The following is a 23,335-nucleotide window of genomic DNA, read 5'->3' as shown; positions in this document are numbered from 1 at the left end:
CCACCCTCACCTTCTCCCTCAGAGTCCATAAGACTGTTCTATGCATCTGTGTCAATGTATGGTAAAAATCACTACAATATTGTAAAGTAATTAGCCCCCAAATAAAATAAATTAATTTTAAAAAAAGGAATAAAATTTCTAAAAAAAAAAAAAAAGAACCAAATGAAAATGCTGGAGCTGCAGAATCTAACAACAAATAAGAAAAATTCAGTAGAAAGTTTCACAAGTACATTTAAGCTGGAAGAATAAGACATTGACAGATCACTAGAGGCCTTGCATTCTGGAGAATAGAAAGATAATAAAATGAAGAAAATAAACAGAGCTTAATAGAAGTGTTGGACACCAGTAAATGTACCAGCATATGCTTAATGGGTGAGGAAAAAAAAGGGGGGGGGGAGTAAGGATCAGATAAATAGTTGAAGTTATAAGGGCTTAAATTTTTACAATTTGATTAAAAAATCATTAATGTTATCATGAATGCTGAAGCTTTATGACTGATGCTGAAGTTGAAACTCCAATACTTTGGCCACCTCATGCGAAGAGTTGACTCATCGGAAAAGACCCTAATGCTGGGAAGGATTGGGGGCAGGAGGAGACCGACTCGATGGACATGGGTTTGTGTAAACTCCGGGAGCTGGTGATGGACAGGGTGGCCTGGCGTGCGGCGATTAATGGGGTTGCAGAGTTGGACCCGACTGAGCAGCTGAGCTGAACTGAACTGAATGTTACCATATATAAAGCTCAATCAACTTCAAATAAGAATAAATTTAATGAGACAGTAAAGATTTATATACTGAAAATAACAATCATTGCTGAAAAGATTAAAAGAGACAACTAAATTTAGTGTCATTCCATGTTATGGATCGGTGATTGCTTTAATACTGATAAAAAACTGGTATTATCCAATATAACATAGAGATTCTATGTGATCTCCGTCAAAATCCCAGAAGTTTTTATGTTTGTTTGTTTCTGAAATTATCAAACTGCTAAAATGAATATGGAAATGCAAAGAATACAGAATATCAAAATAATCTTGTGAAAAGAAAAATGAAAAAGAAACTCTCACTTCCTGTTTTAAAACTGTTATAAAGACAGAGTAATCAAACTAGTGGGGTGATGAATGCCATCAGGTTAGATTTATGGATAAGTGTAATAAAATTGTGAGTGAATAAATAAACCTTTAGACCCATCAATTATTAACAAGAATGCTATACTCTCAGTACACATTTAGATTATTGTTTTCAATTTAGGCACATCAGTGTAAATGGACATAAATGCCCAGATTTCATTGAAGGAAGAGAACAAGCATATGGAGAAAGAGCATGCAGCATTTGGAAACCTAACCATTTCATTTACCAGAAAAATGTACAGGACTAGTGTGATTGAGGAGATGCCACAGATACTATAGAGAAAGTATATTTATTTTTCTAATTATATTTATTATTTATTGAAATAAATAATATATTTAAATATATTAAAAATATTTCATTTCAATAAATATAATAGTTATTGAAATTTATTACCATACAATACTATATTAGTTTTAGTTTGCAACATAGCAGTTCAATATTTACATGCATTATAGAATGATCATTACTAAAAGCTATTACAATAGTATTGACCACATCCTCTAGGTTTTATATTACATCCTTGTGACTTATTTATTATATGACTAGAAGTTTATATGTCTTTATTCCCTTCACCTATTTTTCCATTTTCCTGACCCCCTGCCTTCTAGAAACTACCAATTTGCTCTCTGTGAGTCGGTTTTTATTCTGTTTTGCTTATTTAATGGTGTTTTTTTTTTTTTTTGAGATTCCAATTTAAGTGATATTATACAGCATTTGTCTTTACCTGGCTCACTTCACTTAGTATGATCATCTCCAGGTCCATCCATGTTGCCACAAATAGCAAAATTTATTTTTTTTTTTTTTTTGTTATGGCTGAGTAGTATCCCATTGTGTATATACACCATATCTTCATTCATCTGTTGATGAGCACTTAGTTTGTTTCTGTATTTGTCTATTGTAAATAATGCTTTACTGAGCACTGAATTGCATTTTTTTCTTTTTTTTAATCAGTGTCCTTGGTTTTTTGAGGTTGGTACTCAGAAGTGAAACTGTTGGACCATATGACAGTTCAATTTATAACTTTTTAAGGAGCCTCCATAAATTTTTCCATAGTGACTATATCAACTTATAATCCAGTAAAAGTTCAAGAAGTTTCACTTTTCTCCACATACTTGAAAACAGATTATTTATTTTAAAAATAGCCATTTTAACAGGTGTGATGTTGAATGGCTTACCTAGGAAATGAACTGGGGTCATACTGTGTTTTCTGAGATTGCACCCAAATACTGCACTTAGGGCTTTTGTTAACTATGGGGGCTATTGTATTTCTTCTAAGGGATTCTTCCTCACAATAGTATTTATAATGGTCATCTGAATTAAATTCATCCAATCCTGCCCATTGAAGTTCACTGACTCCTAAAATGTTGATACTCTTGCTATCTGCTGCTTCACTACATCCAGTTTACTGTGATTCATGAGCCTAACGTTCCTGGCTCCTATGCAGTTTTATTCCTTATAGCATTAGACTTCACTTTCACCACCAGACAAATCCACAACTTGGTGTTGCTTCTACTTTGACTCAGCCACTTCTTTCCAGAGCTATTCTGCCACTCTTCCCCAGTAGCATATTGGACACCTACTGACCTGGAGGGCTCATCTTCCAGTGTTAGCCTCAGATAGGCAGATGATGCCACTGTAATGGCAAAAAGCAAAGAGGAACTAAAGAGCATCTTGATGAGGGTGAAAGAGGGGAGTGAAATTCAACATTCAAAAAACTAAGATCATGGCATCCAGTCCCTTCATCCATGGTAAATAGATGGGGAAAAAAATGGAAAAAGTGACAGATTTTATTTTAGGGGCTCCAAAATCACTGCAGACTGTAACTATAGCCATGCAATTAAGACTCTTGCTCCTTGGAAGAAAAGTTATGACAGCACATTAAAAGGCAGAGACATCACTTTGCTGACAAAGTGTCAAAGCTATGGTTTTTCCAGTAGTCTTGTATGGATATGAGAGTTGGGCCCTAAAGAAGGCTGAGAACCAAAGAATTAATACTTTCAAATTGTGGTGCTGGAGAAGACTCTTGAGAGTCCCATGGACTGAAGGAGATCAAATCAATCCTAAAGTAAATCAACACTGAATATTCATTGGAAGGACTGATGCTGAAGCTCCAGTACTTTGGCCACCTGAAACAAACAGCTGAGTCACTGCAAAAGAACCTGAAACTGGGGAAAATTGAGGTCAGGAGGAGAAGGCGGCGATAGAGGATGAGATGGTTGAATGGCATCGTCAACTCAATGGACATGAGTTTGAGTAAACTCTGGAGGATAGTGAAGGACAAGGAAGCCTGGCGTGCTGCAGTCCATGGAGTCACAAGAGTTGAACATGACTTAGAGATTGAACAGCAGGTGTGAGGCGGTATCTTATTTTGATTTTCATTTCCCTGAGGATTAATGATGCTGAGTACTTTTTCCATGTGCCTGTTGGCTATCTGTATGTCTTCTTGGATAAAAAGGTTAATTCATTTCCTCTGCCTTTCTTTTTTTTTTTAACCCTTTTTCTTGACTATTGAGGTATATGAATTCTTTGTATATCTTTTATTGTAATTCCTTATCATACATGCTATTTGTAAATATCTTCTCTCTTATAGGAGGCTGCTTTTTTGTTTGGTTAATAGTTTTTTGTTTTTTTTTTTTCTTTGTTGTGAAGCATTTATTTTGAGGTCATCCCACTTGTTCAATTTTGGTTTTGGTTCCCTTGCTTGAGGAGACAGAATAAATATTGCTAAGAATAAGGTCAAAGAGTGTACTGCCCATAATTTATTCTAGCAATTTTATGGGCTCAGACTTACATTTAAGTCTAATCCCTTTTATTTTTGTATATCATATGAGAAAATTGACCACTTTATTTATTTATTTATTTATTTATTTTTCATGAAGCTGTCCAGTTTCCCAAGCACCATTTATTGAAGAAATTGTTTTTCCTTCAAGCATATATTCTTGTCTCCTTTGTCATAGATTCTTTGACTGCACAATGTGGGTTCTTTTCTAGACTAGTTATTCTGCTTTATTGAATATGTGCCTGTGTTTGTTCCAGTATCATATTGTTTTTGTTGATTATTGTAACTTTATAGTATAGTTTGAGACTAGAGAGTCTTCCCAGCTTCCTTCTTTTTTCTCAAGATTTTTTGTCTATTCAAGATCATTTGTGATTTAATACAAACTTCAGAATTCTTTGTTTTAGTTCTGTGAAAATGTTGTTAATATTTTTTAAAAGAGCTGATTGAATCTGCAGATTACCCTGAATAGTATGGTCATTTTTAATAATATTAACTCTTCTGAATCATGAGCACAGTATATCTTTCTATTTGCTTGTATTATCTTCAGTTTCTTTTGTCAATGTCTGATACTTTTCAGATTATCAGACTTTTACTTCTTTAGATTTATTCCTAGATTTTTTTTTTCTAATTTTGATGTAATTGTAAATGGGATTGCTTTAATAAATTCTTTCTGATAGTAAATTAATATATAAAAATACAACAGAGGAGAACAAGATGGTAGGGGAGTATGTGGACATGGAGTACATCTCTCTCCATGGATACATCAGGAATACACCTTCAGACACAGAAGTGCATGCAGAACACCAGCTGAGAGTGGACAGGAGTACCTGACCAGCAGAAAAGAATATACAGAACCATGCAAAACTCGGTAGGATGAAGGAACTAGGGGGAAAAACAGGAGTGTTAGTAGGACTGGACCTGCCCTCAGCTGGGGGGGTGGGGGAGGGGACTGAAACAGGGGTCCGATCCCTACATTGGGGCAATTGTCTGAGTCAGAGGAGAAACATTTAGGGCTGAGAGTGAAACAGCTGATCTGTGGCAGCCTAAATGGAATGAGAATCATACAGTCCTTGCCGCAGCCATACATACCCTGGACAGGAACACAGGGGCCTGGCACGCACAGCAGCAGGGAGCTGTAGTTTAGGGATTGTGGAGCAAACCCAGGGCTACGGCTGCTGTTGACTGTGGAGAGACAGACTGAGGGAATGTGAAGGAGGAGACTGTGGTGAAAAATGCCTGTGGAGGAAAGCAGGGCAGCCATGGAAGCAAGGTGATATTTCTGCTTCACGCATAAGGGGTGGAGTCATCACCATAGCCTGTCTCTCCCCACACACCAGCATCTACAGCAGAAACAATAGAGAGGCTGGCCCATCAAATGCCTGATGTGCAAATCTACAGAGTAGGACCCCAGCCAGGGGGGCCCCTCTATGTGCCTAATGTGCCGAACAACAGAGAAGGACCCCAGGCAAGGGAGCCCTGTAAGTGCTTGAATGGGTGGAGCTACAGAGAAAGACTGGCCAAAGAGGCCTTCTGATCACCAGCTACAAGAGGCTCGAAAAAAGACTCTGATGGGGCCATAACTAATGTGGTAGAGGCAGTCCATGTCCCTGCACACTTGGTGCCACCAGGGCCCCCACAAGGCAAGCAGCTGTGCCACCTTCACATTCAGCTCTCACTGGGGCAGAGATGCCACATGCAAAAAAATCTTGCATCTACATGCTCAGGGTTGCTTCAGTCATGTTCAACTCTTGTGACACTACTGTAGGCTGTGGCCTGACAGGCTTCTCTGTCAGGGGGGGTTCTCCGGGCAAGAATACTGGAGTGTATTGTCCAATACTGGTTGGCATGCCCTTCTAGAGCACTATATTTTCTGCTGTCCTAGCTGCCAACTCCCCTATGTACCTGGTGCTGTCTGATCCTCTGTGACTCAAGCAGTTGCATTACCTCCATGCCTGGCCCTCACAAGGGCAAGCCCAGGTTCTCCAGGGCAGCCTCAGAAGTGAACCCCAATGGACAACCCAAATGCAGAGGTGGAAATAAAACCATGTTTGAAACCCAGGGGCAGTGTGGCTAAGAAAGAAGATCCAAAACCTTCCTACAGCTGTGCAAACTGCACATTAAACCTACATGATCAACTAGACAGACTCTTTGTCTGTGGAATATATAAAAGGCCACTGAGAGCTCCCTCAAAAGAAAACGCACTAGTTCTGATAGCTGTGGACACTGGAGGCAGGAATATGCAGGAGTAGGACCAGATTAGAATTTGAGCTTCATCCGTGGAAGATCCCGAGATCAGCACAGTGTTGGAGGGCATCCTAGGGAGGTGAAGTGGACTGTGACTCCCAGCGAGGGAAAAGACTCTGACAGCAGTGACTCAAGGAAAGCAGTTATCACTTTTATGTTTTGACTTGTTCTATAGATTCTTTCTGATTTTTGTTTGTTTGTTTATGTTCTGTCCTCTTTTCCCCCCCTCTGTTGTTGTTGTCAATTTTATTCGCACTGCTGCTGCTACTGCTAAGTCGCTTCAGTCGTGTCCGACTCTGTGCAACCCTATGAACAGCAGCCCACCAGGCTCCTCTGTCCACAGTATCCTCCAGGCAAGAATACTGGAGTGGGTTGCCATTTCCTTCTCCTTTATTGGCAGTATGGTATCTAATTAAGCGTTTGAGTTTTGTTTTTTTTTTCCTGATTCACATTTTTTATTGTTGTTATAAACCTCTGCCTCTAACTTGGGCTTTTGCGGTTTAGTGGAATTACTTTTTGTTTTTCTACTTCTTTTTTTTTATTTTAATTTTTAACTCTTTAAACCTACCATTATTTTTTCAACATTTATTCCTTTGTTTGTTTTTCCTACTGCCCTTTTCCAATTGCAGTTAATCTTTAATGTATGTAACTCTTTGTTTACCTCTATTTAACTTTGCATATCTATGCTTTCTTTCTGTCCTTTCTTTCCTTTCCTTTCAACATATTTTGTAGTTTTATTTTCATTGCTTTATTCCCCAATTGGCACCTTGCTTTAGTTTTGTTTTCCAGTTTGTGCATTATTTAATTTTGTTCTTAACTGGTAATTATAATTTTTGGTTTCCTTTGTTCACTGGGTCAATCTATTGTACCTTAATTTTTTGGACTGTTTTGACTTTTCTTATGGGTGTACCTGTATATGTGTATATTTAGTCACACTTTTTATTGTTGTTATAAGCCTCTACCTCTAAGTTGGGCTTTTCCAGTTCACTGTAGTATTCAATATTTTTTTTTCTTTCCTCTTTTTTATAATTTTAATTTTTTGAAACCTATTGTATTTTTCCTATATTTATTTCTTTGTTTGCTTTTCCTACTGTTCTTTTCCCCTTGCAGTTAACCTTTCATGTATATACATGTTCTACATCTACCTCTATTTAACTTTGTCTATCTATTCTTTCTTCCTTTTCTTTCTTCCCAACGTATTTGTTAGTTTTGTTTTCATTGCTTTATTCCTCACTTGGAACCTTGTTTTAATTTTGTTTTCCAGTCTAGGTGTTGTGTTTGATTTTTTATTTCTTTTCTTGAAATAGACTTTTATCGCTGTGATCTTCCCTCTTAGAACTGTTTTTGCTGAATCCCATAGAATTTGAATCATTATGTTTCCATTTTCATTTGTCTCCAGCTATTTTGTGAATTCTCCTTTGATTTTTTCAGTGACCCATTGGTAATTTAGTGGCATATTGTGTAACCCTCACATGTTTCATTTCATTTTTTTTTCCTTGTAGTTGATTTGTAGTCTCACAGCATTGTGGTTGGAAAAAAAAAAATACTTGATATGATTTCAATCCTCCTAAATTTTGAAGACTTCAATTATATCCTAGTATATGATATATCCTGGAGACAGTTTTAGGTGCACTTGTAAAGAATGTGTATTCTGGCCCTTTCAGGTAGAATGTTGTTTATATATTTTTTAAGTCTGTCTCATCTAATGTGTTGTTTAAGGCTTGTGTTCCTTATTGATTTTATGTCTGAATTATCTGTCTATGGATGCAAGTGGAGTGTTAAAATCTTCTACTATTATTTCATTATTATCAACTTCTTCCTATATGTTTGTTTGTATTTGCTTTTTGCCTTTACATGTAGCTATATTTGGTGACAATATCTTCACAATTGTTATATCTTACTGGTGGTTTAATTCTTCAATTTTTTTTTGTCTCTTCTTATGTTCCTTGTTTTATAGTCTGTTTTGCCTGTTATAAGGCTTCCCTGATAACTCAGTTGGTAAAGAATCCGCCTGCAATTCAGGAGACCCTGGTTCAATTCCTGGGTTGGGAAGATCCACTGGAGAAGGGATAGGCTACCCACTCCAGTATTTTGGGGCTTCCCTTGTGTATCAGCAGTTAAACAATCTGCCTGCAATGCAGGAGACCTGGGTTTGATCCATGGGTTGGGAAGGTCCCCAGAGAAGGGAAAGGTTACCCACTCCAATATCTGGCCTAGAGAATTCCATGGAAATTATCGTCCATGGAGTCACAAAGAGTCAGGCATGACTGTGTGACTTTCACTTGCCTGTTATAATTATTGCTTTGTCAGCTTTCTTTTGGCTTCTATTTACAAGGAAACTTATTTTTCTATCCCCTCACTTTCAGTCTCTGTGGATTTTTTAGATCTGAAATGAGTTTCTTGCAGGGAGCATATATTTGTTTTTTTTATTTTTTCTTAAGCCATTTAGCTACTCTGTTTATTGTAATTAGAACATTTAATTTATTTACATTAAAATCATTATTGAGTTGTAAAAGCTTATGGTAATTTTTGTCATCATTTTCTGCTTGTTCTTGTAGTTCACTTTTTTTTTCCTTTCCTCTTCTCTGTTGTCTTGCCTTGTGACTGGTGATCATCTTTCCATTTATGTTTGGATTCATTCTTCTGTTTTGAATGTGAATAATGATGTTCGTACATTATGTATATGTGTGTGTGGGTTTGTGTGTGTATATAAAACCTCTGAAATTTGAATGCACTCCAGTGATGATGAATTTTTACTTCCTGCCATCATATTTTATGTTTTTGACATATATCATTTCATTTTGTGTGTACCTTTGAAATGGTAATCTGAGCTCTTGTTCACAGAGCCAAAGAATGGAATTCACAAACATGCAAACAGTCATGATAGGAAGTGAATAAGATTTATTAGAGAGGAAGAAAGTACAAAACTCTCAACATAGACACTGAGAGAGGTAAATAGTCCCCCCAAAGGCAGGGATTTCAGTAGTTTTTATATTCTTAATCTGTATATTTTTGGTTGGCTCCTATTCTTAAAAATTCTAGCCAATCAGTTTAAAGGTATGGTTTTGGTTTCTCTTGATCCTTGGATTAAGTCACCATCCTTTTTCATGCCCTCTGGCCGTTTTACAATGGACCAGATGTAGGGGCTAAGAATTCAAGATTAAATTAATGATTACCAGCTGTTTTTCCCTCAGTCATATGGAATAGAATTTAATTACTGCCCTTCCCTGGATCTGAGTGTTGATAATTTATCAGACCAAGTACACATTCCAGGAATTCAGGACAAAAGGTATAGCTTTAGGCTAATGGAGCAAGATGTTTATTGATGTTTTTTGATGTCTCAGACTCCTACACTGACTACCTAGCAATTTATACCTCACCTTAATTACTTATTGAGGATTTAAATAATTTTACCACTTTTACCTTTCATATAGGCCTTATATGTGATTGATCTACTCTGTTTACTATGTGTTTGCCTTTACCACTGGGATCTTTACTGTTGTAATTTCTATACTTCTGGTATATTCTTTTCTTTTCTTCTTAAAGAAGTCCTTTCAAGATTTCTTGTATAATCAGTTTAGTGGTGCTGAGACTTAATAGCTCTTGCCTGCTTGTAAAACTTTTTATACCTCTTTCATATCTGAATGACAGATTTTTCAAGTAGAGTGTTCTTGATTGTAGAGATTTTTTCTTTTCATCACTTGAAATATATCATGCTACTTCTTTCTGGCCTGCAGAGTTTCTGCTTAAAGGTCAGCCTACAGGCATATAGAAGTAACTTTATGTAGAACTAGTAGCTTCTATTTACTGTTTTTCAGATTTTCTCATGATCTTTAGCTTTCATCATTTAATTACAGTGTGCCTTGTTGTGGACCTCTTTGAGTTCATTTTAATTGTGACTTTCTGTTTCATTTAACTGGAAGTTTGTTTCCTCTACCAAGTTAGGAAAGTTTTCAACTATTAGTTCTTTAAGTATATTATTTGCTCCTTTCTCTCTCTCTTCTCCTTCTAAGATCCCTGTAATATGGATGTTAATACGTGTGTGATATTGTCCCATAAGTCTCTTAAAATATTCCCATTATTTGTTTTCTTTTCTTTTCTTTTTTATGCTTGGGAGATTGCACTGTTCTGTCTGCTACTTTTCTAGTTTGTTCCTGTATATATCAACTAATGTATTTTTCATTCCATCTACTGTATTTTTTTTTAAAATTCAGTTATTGTGTTCTTTATCTCAATTTGTTTCTGTTTGTATTTTCTTTCTAAATCTTTGTTAAACTTCTCATTGTTTTCATTAATTATTCTCTTGAGTTTATTGGCCTCTTTATGATCATTATCTTGAACTCTTTATCAGATAGATTTCTTATTTCCACTTGTTTATTCTTTTTCAAAAGTTGGTATAAGTCCCCCCTCCCCCATTCATTTGGAACTCATTCCACTGTCTCCTCATTTTGCTGAATTGTCTGTGTTTACTGCATATGTCAGGCAAGTCAGTTTTTTTTTTTAATTGGATAAGTATCATCATATAAGAAGTATTTGGTGAGGCCTAGCAGCCCACTCCCCTCTGGCTACAGAACTCCTTGCTTTACATGCCCTTCAAGGTTTCCTGCATGTGGAGAGGCTGACTACTATGCATGTAGTGGTAGGTGAAGATAGCCCATAGCTTGGTTGTCTCCAGCCCATGAGTCATGCTTTAATGTTTCCTTGCTAGTGGATGGGTCCATGTCTTGGCATAGATGCTATGTGACGTGGAACTTAGGTTGTGCTAGTGGTAAAGAATCTGCCTGTCAATGCAGAAGACATAAGAAATATGGGTTTGATCCCTGGGTTGGGAAGATGCCCTGGAGAAGGGAATGGCAATCCATTCCAGTATTCTTGTTTAGAAAATACCATGGAAAGAAAAGTCTGGTGGGCAGCAATCCATGGAGTTGCAAAGACTCAGATACGACTGAAGCAAGTTAGCACAATGGGTGGCAGAGCTGGGTTCCTTGTACTGCTGACTGCATGGACTGGAGGGAATTGGGGCTGATGCCTGACTGCTGGGGATGGATAAGCCCAATTTCACTCAGTTCACATGCTATCAAGTTCATGCTTGAAATCCTCCAAGCTAGGCTTCAAGAATACATGAACTAAGAACTTCCAGATGTACAAGCTGGATTTAGAAAAGGCAGAGGAACCAGAGATCAAATTGTCAACATCTGTTGCATCATAGAAAGCAAGTGCATTCCAGAAAATTATCTACTTCTGCTTCATTGGCTATGTTAAAGCCTTTGACTATGTGAATCAAAGCAAACTGAAAAGTTCTTAAAGAAATGGGAATACCAGACCATCTTATCTGCTTCCTGAGAAACCTGTATGCAGGTCAAGAAGCAACAGTTAGTACCAGACATGGAACAATGGACTAGTTCCAAACTGGGCAATGAGTACATCAAGGCTGTATATTGTCACCCTGCTTAATTAACTTATATGCAGAGTACATCATGTGAAACAAAATGCCAGGCTAGGTGAAGCACAAGATGGAATTAAGATTGCCAGGAGAAATATCAATAACCTCAGATATGCATATGATACCTCCCTTATGGCCGAAAGCAACGAGGGACTAAAGAGCTTCCTAATAAAGAAATGAAAAAGCTGGCTTAAGACTCAACATTCAAAAAACAAAGACCATGGCATCTGGTCCCATCACTTCATGGCAAATAATTGGGGAAACAATGGAAACAGTGACAGACTCTATTTTCTTGGGCTCCAAAATCACTGCAATGGTGACTTCAGCCATGAAAGTAAAGACGTTTGCTACTTGGAAGAAAAGCTATCACAAACCCAGACAGCAAATTAAAAACCAGAGACATTACTTTGCCAACAAAGGTCTGTGTAGTCAATGCTATGATTTTCCAGTAGTCATGCAGGGATGTGAGAGTTGGGCCATAAAGAAGGCTGAACACTGAAGAATTGATGCTTTAGAACTCATGGTGGAGAAGACTTGATTGTCCCTTGGACTGCAAGATCAAACCATTCAATCCTAAAGGAAACCAACCCTGAATATTACCCTGAATATTGGTTGGAAGAACTGATGCTGAAGCTGAAGTTCCAATACTTTGGCCACCTGATACGAAGAGGTGACTCACTGGATAAGAGTCATTGATATTGGGAAAGAAAGAAGGAAGGAGGAGAAGGGGATGATGGTAGATGAGATGGTTGGATGGCATCACTAACTCAGTGGACATGAGTTTGAGCAAACTCAGGGAGATTGTAAAGGACAGGGGAGCTGCCATCCATGGGGTTTCAAAGAGCTGGATATGACTGAGTGACTGAGCAAAACTATATGCTAGAGGGAAGTCTTCAAAATATCATTTTTCTCTCTATTGTCTTCCCTAAGATGGCTGGTTGAAAAACTCCTTAAAATGGCTGCCCCCCATGAGTACATCTCCAGGGAAATAAATTGCCTCTTGCCTCTTCGGAAGTCTTACCAAAATCAGCATATATGTTTATCCAAGCTCCTTTCAAGCTACTCATTCTCCACTGGGACTCAGAGATTGTGAGAATTTTTGCACTTTATGAGCAAAGTCTCTGTTTCCTATTGCCATCTGGTTCTTTCATATGCAAACCTCACTGGCCTTTAATGCTAAAAGTTGGAGGGGGGGTTGTATTACTGGTGCAGGACCCACAGCCTGGGGATCCTGATGGGAAGCTCTGACTTCGCACTCCCATTTGTGATCATCTATCCAGGAAGGTCGATGTTGACTATACTTCATCTCTGACCCTCCTACCCACCTCAATGTGGCTATTTCTATATATCCTTAGTAAAGGAAAATCTTTTCTTCTAGATTTTAGGTTGCTTTTATAGGTAAAAGTGAAGTCTCTCAATCATATCTGACTATTTACGACCCCATGGACTGTAGCCTGCCAGGTTCCTCCATCCATTGGATTTTCCAGGCAAGAATACTGGAGTGGGTTGCCATTTCCTTCTCCAATTTTTATAGGTAGCATGTTTATTAATCGTTATAATTTTGGTGTGTCTGTGGAGGAGGTAAGCTAAGATTCTTCCTCCTCTGCCATCTTGGCCACGTTTCTAGAGATATATAAAATGAAAATCTTCAATGATTTTTATATATTTTTTCCAAGTATACATGTCAAAGACTTTATCATTTGGGTGCTTTCCATACCTATCTCATACTGGTGAATAAGAATTTCCAACTAGAGTATCATAATAAGAGATTATTATAAAAAAGAATGTATTAACTTGCCTTTCCAATATTTTGCATCTTAAACAATTACTTGAAAAAAACAATTCACTAGCACTTCTGACTAACAAAAATCAGAGTCACTCAATTCAATTTCCAGATAAGGAAATACTTTGTAGAGTCTATGCAGAGAAAACTCAAAGTTTAGAAGCATTTGGTTATCTTCTTGTTTTTTATGATTAAAAAAAAATTCCCTTTTATTTTTCTTTACAGGTTAGACTTCTTTCAGTGATATTCAAATTATGCTACTTAGCTAATTTTGGCTCATGTCAATATCAATGAATGTGTAATTGCATTGTTATTTAGAAAGGAACATATAAATCCATTTTGTGCTTTGTTTTGTTGCAATTTAGATAAAATAAAGGGCTTCTCTAGTGGCTCAGACAGTAGAGAATCTGTCTGGAATGTGGGAGACCTGGGTTCACTGCCTGGGTTGGGAAGATCCTCTGGAAAAGGAAATGACTACCCACTTCCAGTATTCTTGTCTGGAAAATCCCAGGGACAGAGGAGCCTGGAGGGCTACAGTCCATGGGGTCACATAGAGTCAGACATGACTGAGCAACTAACACTGTCACTTTCACTTCATGGCAGAGCATAAAGACAAAAAAAATCATAAGAAGATGGAAGTATAACAAAAGACTACTTATCCTCCCCCCATATCCTTACATAGATATTTCCTACTGATCTTCACGTGGCATTAAAAAAAAAAAGTTATCTGTGATGACAGAAAGTTTTTGATTTGATAACCTAAATGGTTTGAAATGAAGTAAGAATGTATCTTGTCACGGCAAGGCTTGTGCTTGATTGCAAATGCTTTTTGGAATACATGTTCCAATAGACCCCCTACTACTACCAGCATGGGAGATAGCTATAAGAGTAAGGAGGAGAAAATTATCTTAATTCTCCATAATCTACTCACTTAGAACAATCCAGTTAAAAGCCATTAATTCAGACTATAAAGAAAAATGCAAGCCACGTGTTAACTATGTTTGCCAAAGGAGGAAACAGAGACATCCATCACCTTTATCTTTAATCCTCAGTTTTTCCCAAGACAATGTATGGCCATTGTCCTGAGAACATCCTTCAGGAACGATGTGGACAGTAACAGATGTTACATTTAGGATTCCTTTTAAATGGTTTGATGAACACTTGGTTTCTTATACAGTCATTTGTTTACAATAATAAAAATCCAAGTAGCACGTTTGGATTCAGTGGGTTATAAAAGAGACACAATAACCTCTCAACAAGTTGCATTAGAGAATTATAAAATCTCAAAAGAAGTATCTTCCTCTTGGGTAAAGATATTTTGCATTTTAAAATTAGATAATAAGACAGAGATTTCATTTTTTAGGAGATATAGAGACCAATGTTTTTCTTCTTCTTCTTTTTTAATGGATTTGAAACAATCTAATACAGTAATTATGTTGTATCAATACATTGCTTGTGAGAAATATTTCTTCCTTTACATATATTAAAGTTTGTTTTCTTATATGGAACTCTTAACATTTGATTTGGCTTTCCAGAAGTGAGAGGAATTTTTAACATTTGTTATAAAACTTCAATTGAGTAAAATTATGTGACAGTTATTACATTCAGCCCTAATAGTGTTATTTTATTTGAGGCAGATTTAATAGGAAGGTCTATCATTTCTTGTACAGCATTGAGCAGCAAATTGGAACAATTTTAGAGAAACTTGATTAGCAGAAACTTTGAAAGTGTTACAGTATCCATTTTTTTTGAACTAATAAACCATATCTTATTGCATTAGAACTTACCTGAAAACTATCATTAGCAATACAATTGTTAACTTTATGCTTATGAGAAGAGAAAATGTTACTAAATGTATAGCTTGAGCTCAATCTTCTTGAAGCAAATATAGCTCAACCCCAATTCCTAGAGTGTTTACCTCATTGAAGAGACCTATTTTTGCCCAAATTTGTTTCTCTGGAAGCCAAACTTTAGTTTCCTGTGATTCACTACTTTATATCACTGTTGGGCATAAAGTAAGATCAGAAATTAATTTTGTATTTATATTAGCAATGGTAAATTCACCTTTGTTGCATGCTGTATTTTTTTTAACCATAGAACTTGAATACTGGAAATGAACCTTCCTTTCCTCATATCCAGGTGCCTTAAGAAATGTCCTCTTATGTCCAGTTCTTGACGTTGAATATGGATTACATCAGATAACTATGGGAGATATAGCTTTTTCATGGACAATTTAGTATACATAAAATTGAACAGAATAAAGAAATGAACCAAGTAAGAAAGATAAAACACAATTCTTTGTGAAGTCTCAGCTACCTCCAGAACCAGGGATCATGATCCCAAACTGAGAACACAGCCAGCATCATTGAGTGCTGTTGAGCTGGGGTGGGTGGGCAGGGGGGTTAGAAAAGGGTTAAGTTAAAATGCCACCAAACTTTTCCACAATTTTTTATGCTGTCATTTTCTTTGTACAGATTTTGCTTTCTTTCTGCAAAGTTTGGCCTCTTTTCAGATTTGGGACAAAGTTGGTTTTGACAGTATCTGCTTGTGTTTTCATGTTTCTGTGGAGGGATGAGCATTTGGAGCTACTGATTTCACTTTCTTGCTGATATTACTGTCTCTTTCTCTTTTCAAATCATTTTATTTGCATTTTCTATTGGTGTGTGCTTGTGAATTTTTGCTGTCCCATTTTTAATTTTAGAAGTTTATTTTTAATAGTTGGTTAAAACAATTTATTTTTAATACATGATTAAAATTACTTACCAGTATAACCTCCAACATTTTTTTTTTCTTTTCTCTATATCATGACACCTTATTTTTTTTTTTTTTATAAATTTATTTATTTTAGTTGGGGGCTAATTACTTTACAATAGCTAGAGTATGGACATTCCACTTTGGAAGTTAATTAAGAAAAAAAAAATGAAGTCTATTTTGTTCAAGTAAATAAGTACCATAAAATATGTTCCTTTCATTTTTTGATTCCCAAAATCTGCCATCATGTAAAGATTCTCAGATATTTAAAATATTTCAAGTGGTTCAAACTGGAAAGAAATATTTTGACAACAAACTGTGATATGAGGTCAGATCATACTTATAACTCTATCTTATTTATTTAAATGTCTTCATAATACTCTAGAGTATACATAAAAGGTATAACAGCATTATTATAAGACACTTTATGGAAGTTAAAAAGCATAAAAAACTCAGGTTATATGCTTGCAAAGGTAAATTTCTAGGAGGAAAATTCTAACTCTGGAATATTATGTAGAGTGTCACATTGAGTGCTATAATCACACAGGTAGGAACTGATAACATGCAAAACTTATTATAATAAAAAAAAAGAGAAAGAGAGAGAGAACAAGATGGTGGAGTAGTAGGTGAATGTGGAATGCATCACTGTCCACAGATACATCAGGAATACACCTTCAGACACAGAAGTGCATGCAGAACACAAGCTGAGAGCAGACAGGAGTACCTGACCAGTGGAAAAGCATATATAGAACCACACAAAACTCAATAAGAGGAAGAAACTGGGAGAAAAACAGGAGTTTTAGTAGGACTGGGACTGCCCTGGGCAGGTGGGGGAACTGAAGCAGAGGTCCGATCCCCACACTGGGGCAATTGTCTGAGTCACAGGAGAAACGTTAAAGGCTGAGAGTGAAACAACTGATCTGTGGCAGCTTAAATGGAATGAGAATCAGACAGTCTTTGCTGCAGCCATACATACCCTGGACAGAGATGCAGGCCCCCTGGAAGTCCTGGCAGCTGGGAGCTGGAGGCCAGGGATTGTGGAGCAATCCCAGGGCGAGGGCTGCTGTTGACTACAGAGAGACTGATCGAGGGGATGTGAAGGAGGAGATTGCGGTGGGAACTGCCTGTGGAGGAAAGCCAGGCAGCCATGGAAGCAAGGTGATACTGCTGAGTCATGCATAGTGGGTGGAGCCGTCACCATAGCCTCTCTCTCCCCACACGCCAGCATCGTCAGCTGAACAGTGGAGAGTATGGCCCATTAAACACCTGACACACTGAGCTATAGAATAGGACCCCACACAGGGTGCCCCTCTATGTGCATGAAACGCCAAATAACAGAGAAAAACCCCAGGTAAGGGAGCCCTCTAAGTGCCTGAACAGGCTGAGCTACAGAGAAAGACTGGTCAAAGAGGCTTTCTGATCGCCAGCTACAAAAGCCTCAGAAAAATTCTCTGATAAGACCATAACTCCTGTGGCAGAGGCAGGCCATGTCCCTGCATACTTGGCGCCGTCAGGGTCCCCACAAGCCAAGCAGCTGTGCCACCTTCACAGTTAGCTTTCACTGGGGCAGAGCTGCCACAGGCAAGAAGTCTTGCATCTATGCATGCACGGTCGCTTTGTTCGTGTCTAAATCTTTGTGACCCTGTAGACTGTAGCCTGCCAGGCTTCTCTGTCAGGGGGTTTCTCCAGGCAAGAATACTGGAGCGTATTGGCCAATACTGGTTGTCATGCCCTTCTAGAGTGCTGTATTTCTTGTTACCCTAGCCGCCAACTCCCCTGAGTACCTGGTGCTGTCTGATCCCCTGCGACTCAAGCAGTTGCATCACCTCTATGCCTGGCCCTCACAGGGGCAAGCCCAAGTCCTCCAGGGCAGCCTCGGGAGTGAATCCCAGTGGATGACCCACATGCAGAGGTGGGAATAAAACCACAAGTGAAATTCAGGGGCAGTGTGACTAAGGAAGAAGACCCAAACCCTTCCCACCAGTTGTACAAGCTGCACATTAAATCCACATGATCAATGAGACCCTTTGTCCATGGAATATATAAAAGGACACTGAGAGCTCCCACAAAAGAAAACGCACTAGTTCTGATAGCTGTGGACATTGCAGTCAAGAATACACAGGAGTAGGACTAGATTAGAATCTGAGCTGCCCCAACAGCAGGTCCAGAGACCAGTACAATGTTGGAGGGAATCCTAGGGAAGTGTGGTGGACTGTGACTTCCAGCGAAAGGAAAGGACACTGACAGCAGTGACTCAAGAAAAAGAGTTATTACTTTTATGTTTTGACTTGTTCTGTAGATTCTGTTGGATTTCTTTTTCTTCGTTTTGGTCCTGTTTTTCCCCCTCTGTTGTAGTTGTCAATTTTATTGGCATTATGAAATCTAATTAAACTTTTGAGCTTTTTTTTTTTTCTGAGTCACATTTTTTATTGTTGTTATTAACCTCTGCCTCTACATTGGACTTTTGCAGTTCTGTGTCTTTTTTTTTTTCTCTTTTTTTAATATCAGTTTTAAAAATCCATTATTGTTTTTTGACATTTATTTCTTTGTTTACTTTTCCTAACTGTTCTTTTCCCATTTCATTTAATCTTTAATGTTTATAAATCTTTGTCTATCTCTAGATTTGCATATCAATTCTTTCTTTCTTTTCCTCTCAACATATATGGTAATTTTATTTTCATTGTTTTATTCCCCAGTTGGCACCTTGCTTTATTTTTGTTTTCTAGTTTGTGCTTAAGTTAGTTTTTTTGTTTTGTTTTTTTTTTAATATTTTTCTATTTTTTTAATTAGTTTATTTATCTATTTTTTAGCTTTACAATATTGTATTTCTTTTGCCATACATTAACATGACTCCATCATGGGTGTACATATTTTCCCCCTCCAGAACCCCCCTCCCACCTCCCTCCCCATCCCATCCCAACGGGTCATCCCGGTGCACGAGCCCCGAGCACCCTGTATCATGCATCGAATCTAGACTGGGATTTGTTTCACATATGATAATTTACATGCTTCCATGCCATTCTCCCATATCATCCCACCCTCGCCCTCTCCCATAGAGTTCATAATATTGTTCTATTTATCTGTGTCTCTTTTGATGTCTCGCATACAGGGTTATCTTTATCAATTGACTAAATTCCATATATATGTATTAGTATACTGTATTGGTGTTTTTCTTTCTGGCTTACTTGACTCTGTATAATAGGCTCCAGTTTCATCCACCTCATTAGAACTGATTTGAATGTATTCTTTTTAATGGCTGAGTAATATTCCCTTGTGTATATGTACCACAGCTTCCTTATCCATTCGTCTGCTGATGGGCATCTAGGCTGCTTCCATGTGCTGGTTATTATAAAAAGTGCTGCGATGAACACTGGGGTACATGTGCCTCTTTCAATTCTGGTTTCCTCACTGTGTATGCCCAGCAGTGGGATTGCTGGGTCATATGGCAGTTCTATTTCCAGTTTTTCAAGGAATCTCCACACTGTTCTCCATAGTGGCTGTACTACTTTGCATTCCCACCAACAGTGTAAGAGGGTTCCCTTTTCTCCACACCCTCTCCAGCATTTATTGCTTGTAGTGTTTTGGATAGCAGCCATTTTGACAGGCGTGAAATGGTACTTTATTGTGGTTTTGATTTGCATTTCTCTGATAATAAGTGATGTTGAGCATCTTTTCATGTGTTTGTTAGCCATCTGTATGTCTTCTTTGGAGAAATGTCTTTTTAGTTCTTTGGCCCACTTTTTGATTGGGTCGTTTATTTTTCTGGAGTTGAGCTACTGGAGTTGCTTGTATATTTTTGAGATTAATTGTTTGTCCGTTGCTTCGTTTGCTATTATTTTCTCCCATTCTGAAGGCTGTCTTTTCACCTTGCTTATAGTTTTCTTTGTTGTTCAGAAGCTTTTAATTATAATAAGTGCCATTTGTTTATTTTTGCTTTTATTTCCCATATTCTGGAAGGTGGGTCATAGAGGATCCTGCTGTGGTTTATGTCGGAGGGTGTTTTGCCTATGTTTTCCTCTAGGACTTTTATAGTTTCTGGTCTTACGTTTAGATCTTTAATCCATTTTGAGTTTATTTTTGTGTATGGTGTTAGAAAGTGTTCTAGTTTCATTCTTTTACAAGTGATTGACCAGTCTTTCCAGAACCACTTGGTAAAGATATTGTCTTTTCTCCATTGTGTATTCTTGCCTTCTTTGTCAAAGATAAGGTGTCCATAGGTGCGTGGATATATCTCTGGGCTTTCTATTTTTTTCCATTGATCTATATTTCTGTCCTTGTGCCAGTACCATACTGTCTTGATAACTGTGGCTTTGCAGTAGAGCCTGAAGTCAGGAAGGTTGATTCCTCCAGCTCCATTTTTCTTTCTCAAGATTGCTTTGACTATTCGAGGTTTTTTGTATTTCCATACAAATTGTGAAATTATTTGTTCTAGTTCTCTGAAAAATACCATTGGTAGCTTGATAGGGATTGCATTGAATCTCTAGATTGCTTTGGGTAATATACTCATTTTCACTATATTGATTCTTCTTATCCATGAACACGGTATATTTCTCCGTCTATTTGTGTCCTCTTTGATTTCTTTCACCAGTGTTTTATAGTTTTCTATATATAGGTCTTTTGTCTCTTTAGGTAGATATAGTCCTAAGTATTTTATTCTTTTCGTTGTGATGGTGAATGGAATTGTTTCCTTAATTTGTCTTTCTGTTTTCTCGTTGTTGGTATATAGGGATGCAAGGGATTTCTGTGTGTTAATTTTATATCCTGCAACTTTACTATATTCATTGATTAGCTCTAGTAATTTTCTGGTGGAGTCTTTAGGGTTTTCTATGTAGACGATCATGTCATCTGCAAACAGTGAGAGTTTTACTTCTTGTTTTCCATTCTGGATTCCTTTTATTTCTTTTTCTGCTCTGATTGCTGTGACCAAAAGTTCCAGAACTATGTTGAATAGCAGTGGTGAGAGTGGGCACTCTTCTCTTGTCCCTGACTTTAGGGGAAATGCTTTCAGTTTTTCACCATTTAGGATAATGTTTGCCATGGGTTTGTCATATATAGCTTTTATTATGTTGAGGTATGGTCCTTCTATTCCTGCTTTTTGGACGGTTTTTATCATAAATGGATATTGAATTTTGTCAACGGCTTTCTCTGCCTCCTCTGAGATAATCATATGGTTTTTATTTTTCAATTTGTTTATGTGGTATATTACATTGATTGATTTGTGGATATTGAAGAATTCTTGCATCCCTGGGATAAAGCCCACTTGGTCATGATGTATGATCTTTTTAATATGTTGTTGGATTCTGTTTGCTAGGATTTTGTTAAGGATTTTTGCATCTATGTTCATCAGTAATATTGGCCTGTAGTTTTCTTTTTTGTGGCATCTTTGTCAGGTTTTGGTATTAGGGTGATGGTGGCCTCATAGAATGAGTTTGGAAGTTTACTTTCCTCTGCAATTTTCTGGAAGGATTTGAGTAGGATAGGTGTTAGTTCTTCTCTAAATTTTTGGTAGAATTCAGCTGTGAATCTGTCTGGTCCTGAGCTTTTGTTTGCTGGAAGATTTCTGATTACAGTTTCAATTTCCTTGCTTGTGATTAGTCTGTCGAGATTTCCTATTTCTTCCTGGTTCAGTTTTGGGAAGTTGTAGTTTTCTAAGAATTTATCCATTTCTTCCAAGTTGTCCATTTTATTTGCATATAGTTGCTGATAATAGTCTCTTAAGGTCCTATGTATTTCTGTGCTGTCTGTTGTGATCTCTCCATTTTCATTCCTAATTTTGTTGATTTGATTCTTCTCCCTTTGTTTCTTGATGAGTCTGGTTAATGGCTTGTCAATTTTATTTATCTTCTCAAAGAACCAGCTTTTGGCTTTGTTGATTTTTGCTATGGTCGCTTTTGTTTCTTTTACCTTTATTTCTGCCCTAATTTTTATGATTTCTTTCCTTCTACTAACCCTGGGGTTCTTCATTTCTTCCTTTTCTAGTTGCTTTAGGTGAAGAGTTAGGTTATTTATTTGGCTTTTTTTTGTTTGTTTCTTGAGGTGAGTCTGTATTGCAATGAATCTTCCCCTTAGCACTGCTTTTACCGTGTCCCATAGGTTTTGGGTTGTTGTGTTTTCATTTTTGTTCGTTTCTATGCATATTTTCATTTCTTTTTTTATTTCTTCTGTGATTTGTTGGTTATTCAGCAGTATGTTGTTCAGCCTCCATATGTTGGAGTTTTTAATAGTTTTTCTCCTGTAATTGACATCTAATCTTACTGCAATGTGGTCAGAAAAGATCCTTGGAATGATTTCATTGTTTTTGAATTTACCAAGACTAGATTTTTGGCCCAGGATGTAATCTATTCTGGAGAAGGTTCCGTGTGCGCTTGAGAATAAGGTGAAACTCATTGTTTTGGGGTAAAATGACCTATAGATATCAATTAGGTCTAACGGTCTATTGTATCATTTAAAGTTTGTGTTTCCTTGTTAATTTTCTGTTTAGTTGATCTGTCCATTAGTGTGAGTGGGGTATTAAAGTCTCCCACTATTATTGTGTTATTGTTAATTTCCCCTTTCATACTTGTTAGAATTTGCCTTACATATTGCAGTGCTCCTATGTTGGGTGCATATATATTTATAATTGTTATATATTCTTCTTGGATTGATCCTTTGATCATTATGTAGTGTCCATCTTTGTCTCTTTTCACCACCTTTGTTTTAAAGTCCATTTTATCTGATATGAGTATTTCTACTCCTGCTTTCTTTTGGTCTATATTTCCATGAAATATCTTTTTCCAGCCCTTCATTTTCAGTCTGTACGTGTCCCTTGTTTCGAGGTGGGTCTCCTGTAGACAACATATATAGGGGTCTTGTTTTTGTACCCATTCATCCAGTCTTTGCCTTTTGGTTGGGGCATTCAACCCATTTACTTTTAAGGTAATTATTGATAAGCATGATCCTGTTGCCATTTACTTTCTGGGTATGGGTCCAAGATTATACACCCTTTCTGTGTTTCCTGTCTAGGGAAGATCCTTTAGCATTTGTTGGACAGCTGGTTTGGTGGTGCTAAATTCTGAGCTTTTGCTTGTCTGTAAAGCTTTTGATTTCTCCTTTGTATCTGAATGAGATTCTTGCAGGATGCAGTAATCTGGGCTGTAGTTTATTTTCTTTCATCACTTTAAGTATGTGCTGCTACTCCCTCCTGGCCTGTAGAATTTCTTTTGAAA

Source organism: Giraffa tippelskirchi, chromosome 9, assembly GCF_054371585.1.
Source record: "Giraffa tippelskirchi isolate mGirTip1 chromosome 9, T2T-mGirTip1v1.2.pri, whole genome shotgun sequence".
Classification (NCBI taxonomy): domain Eukaryota; kingdom Metazoa; phylum Chordata; class Mammalia; order Artiodactyla; family Giraffidae; genus Giraffa; species Giraffa tippelskirchi.
Note: the sequence above shows the minus strand (reverse complement) of the source record.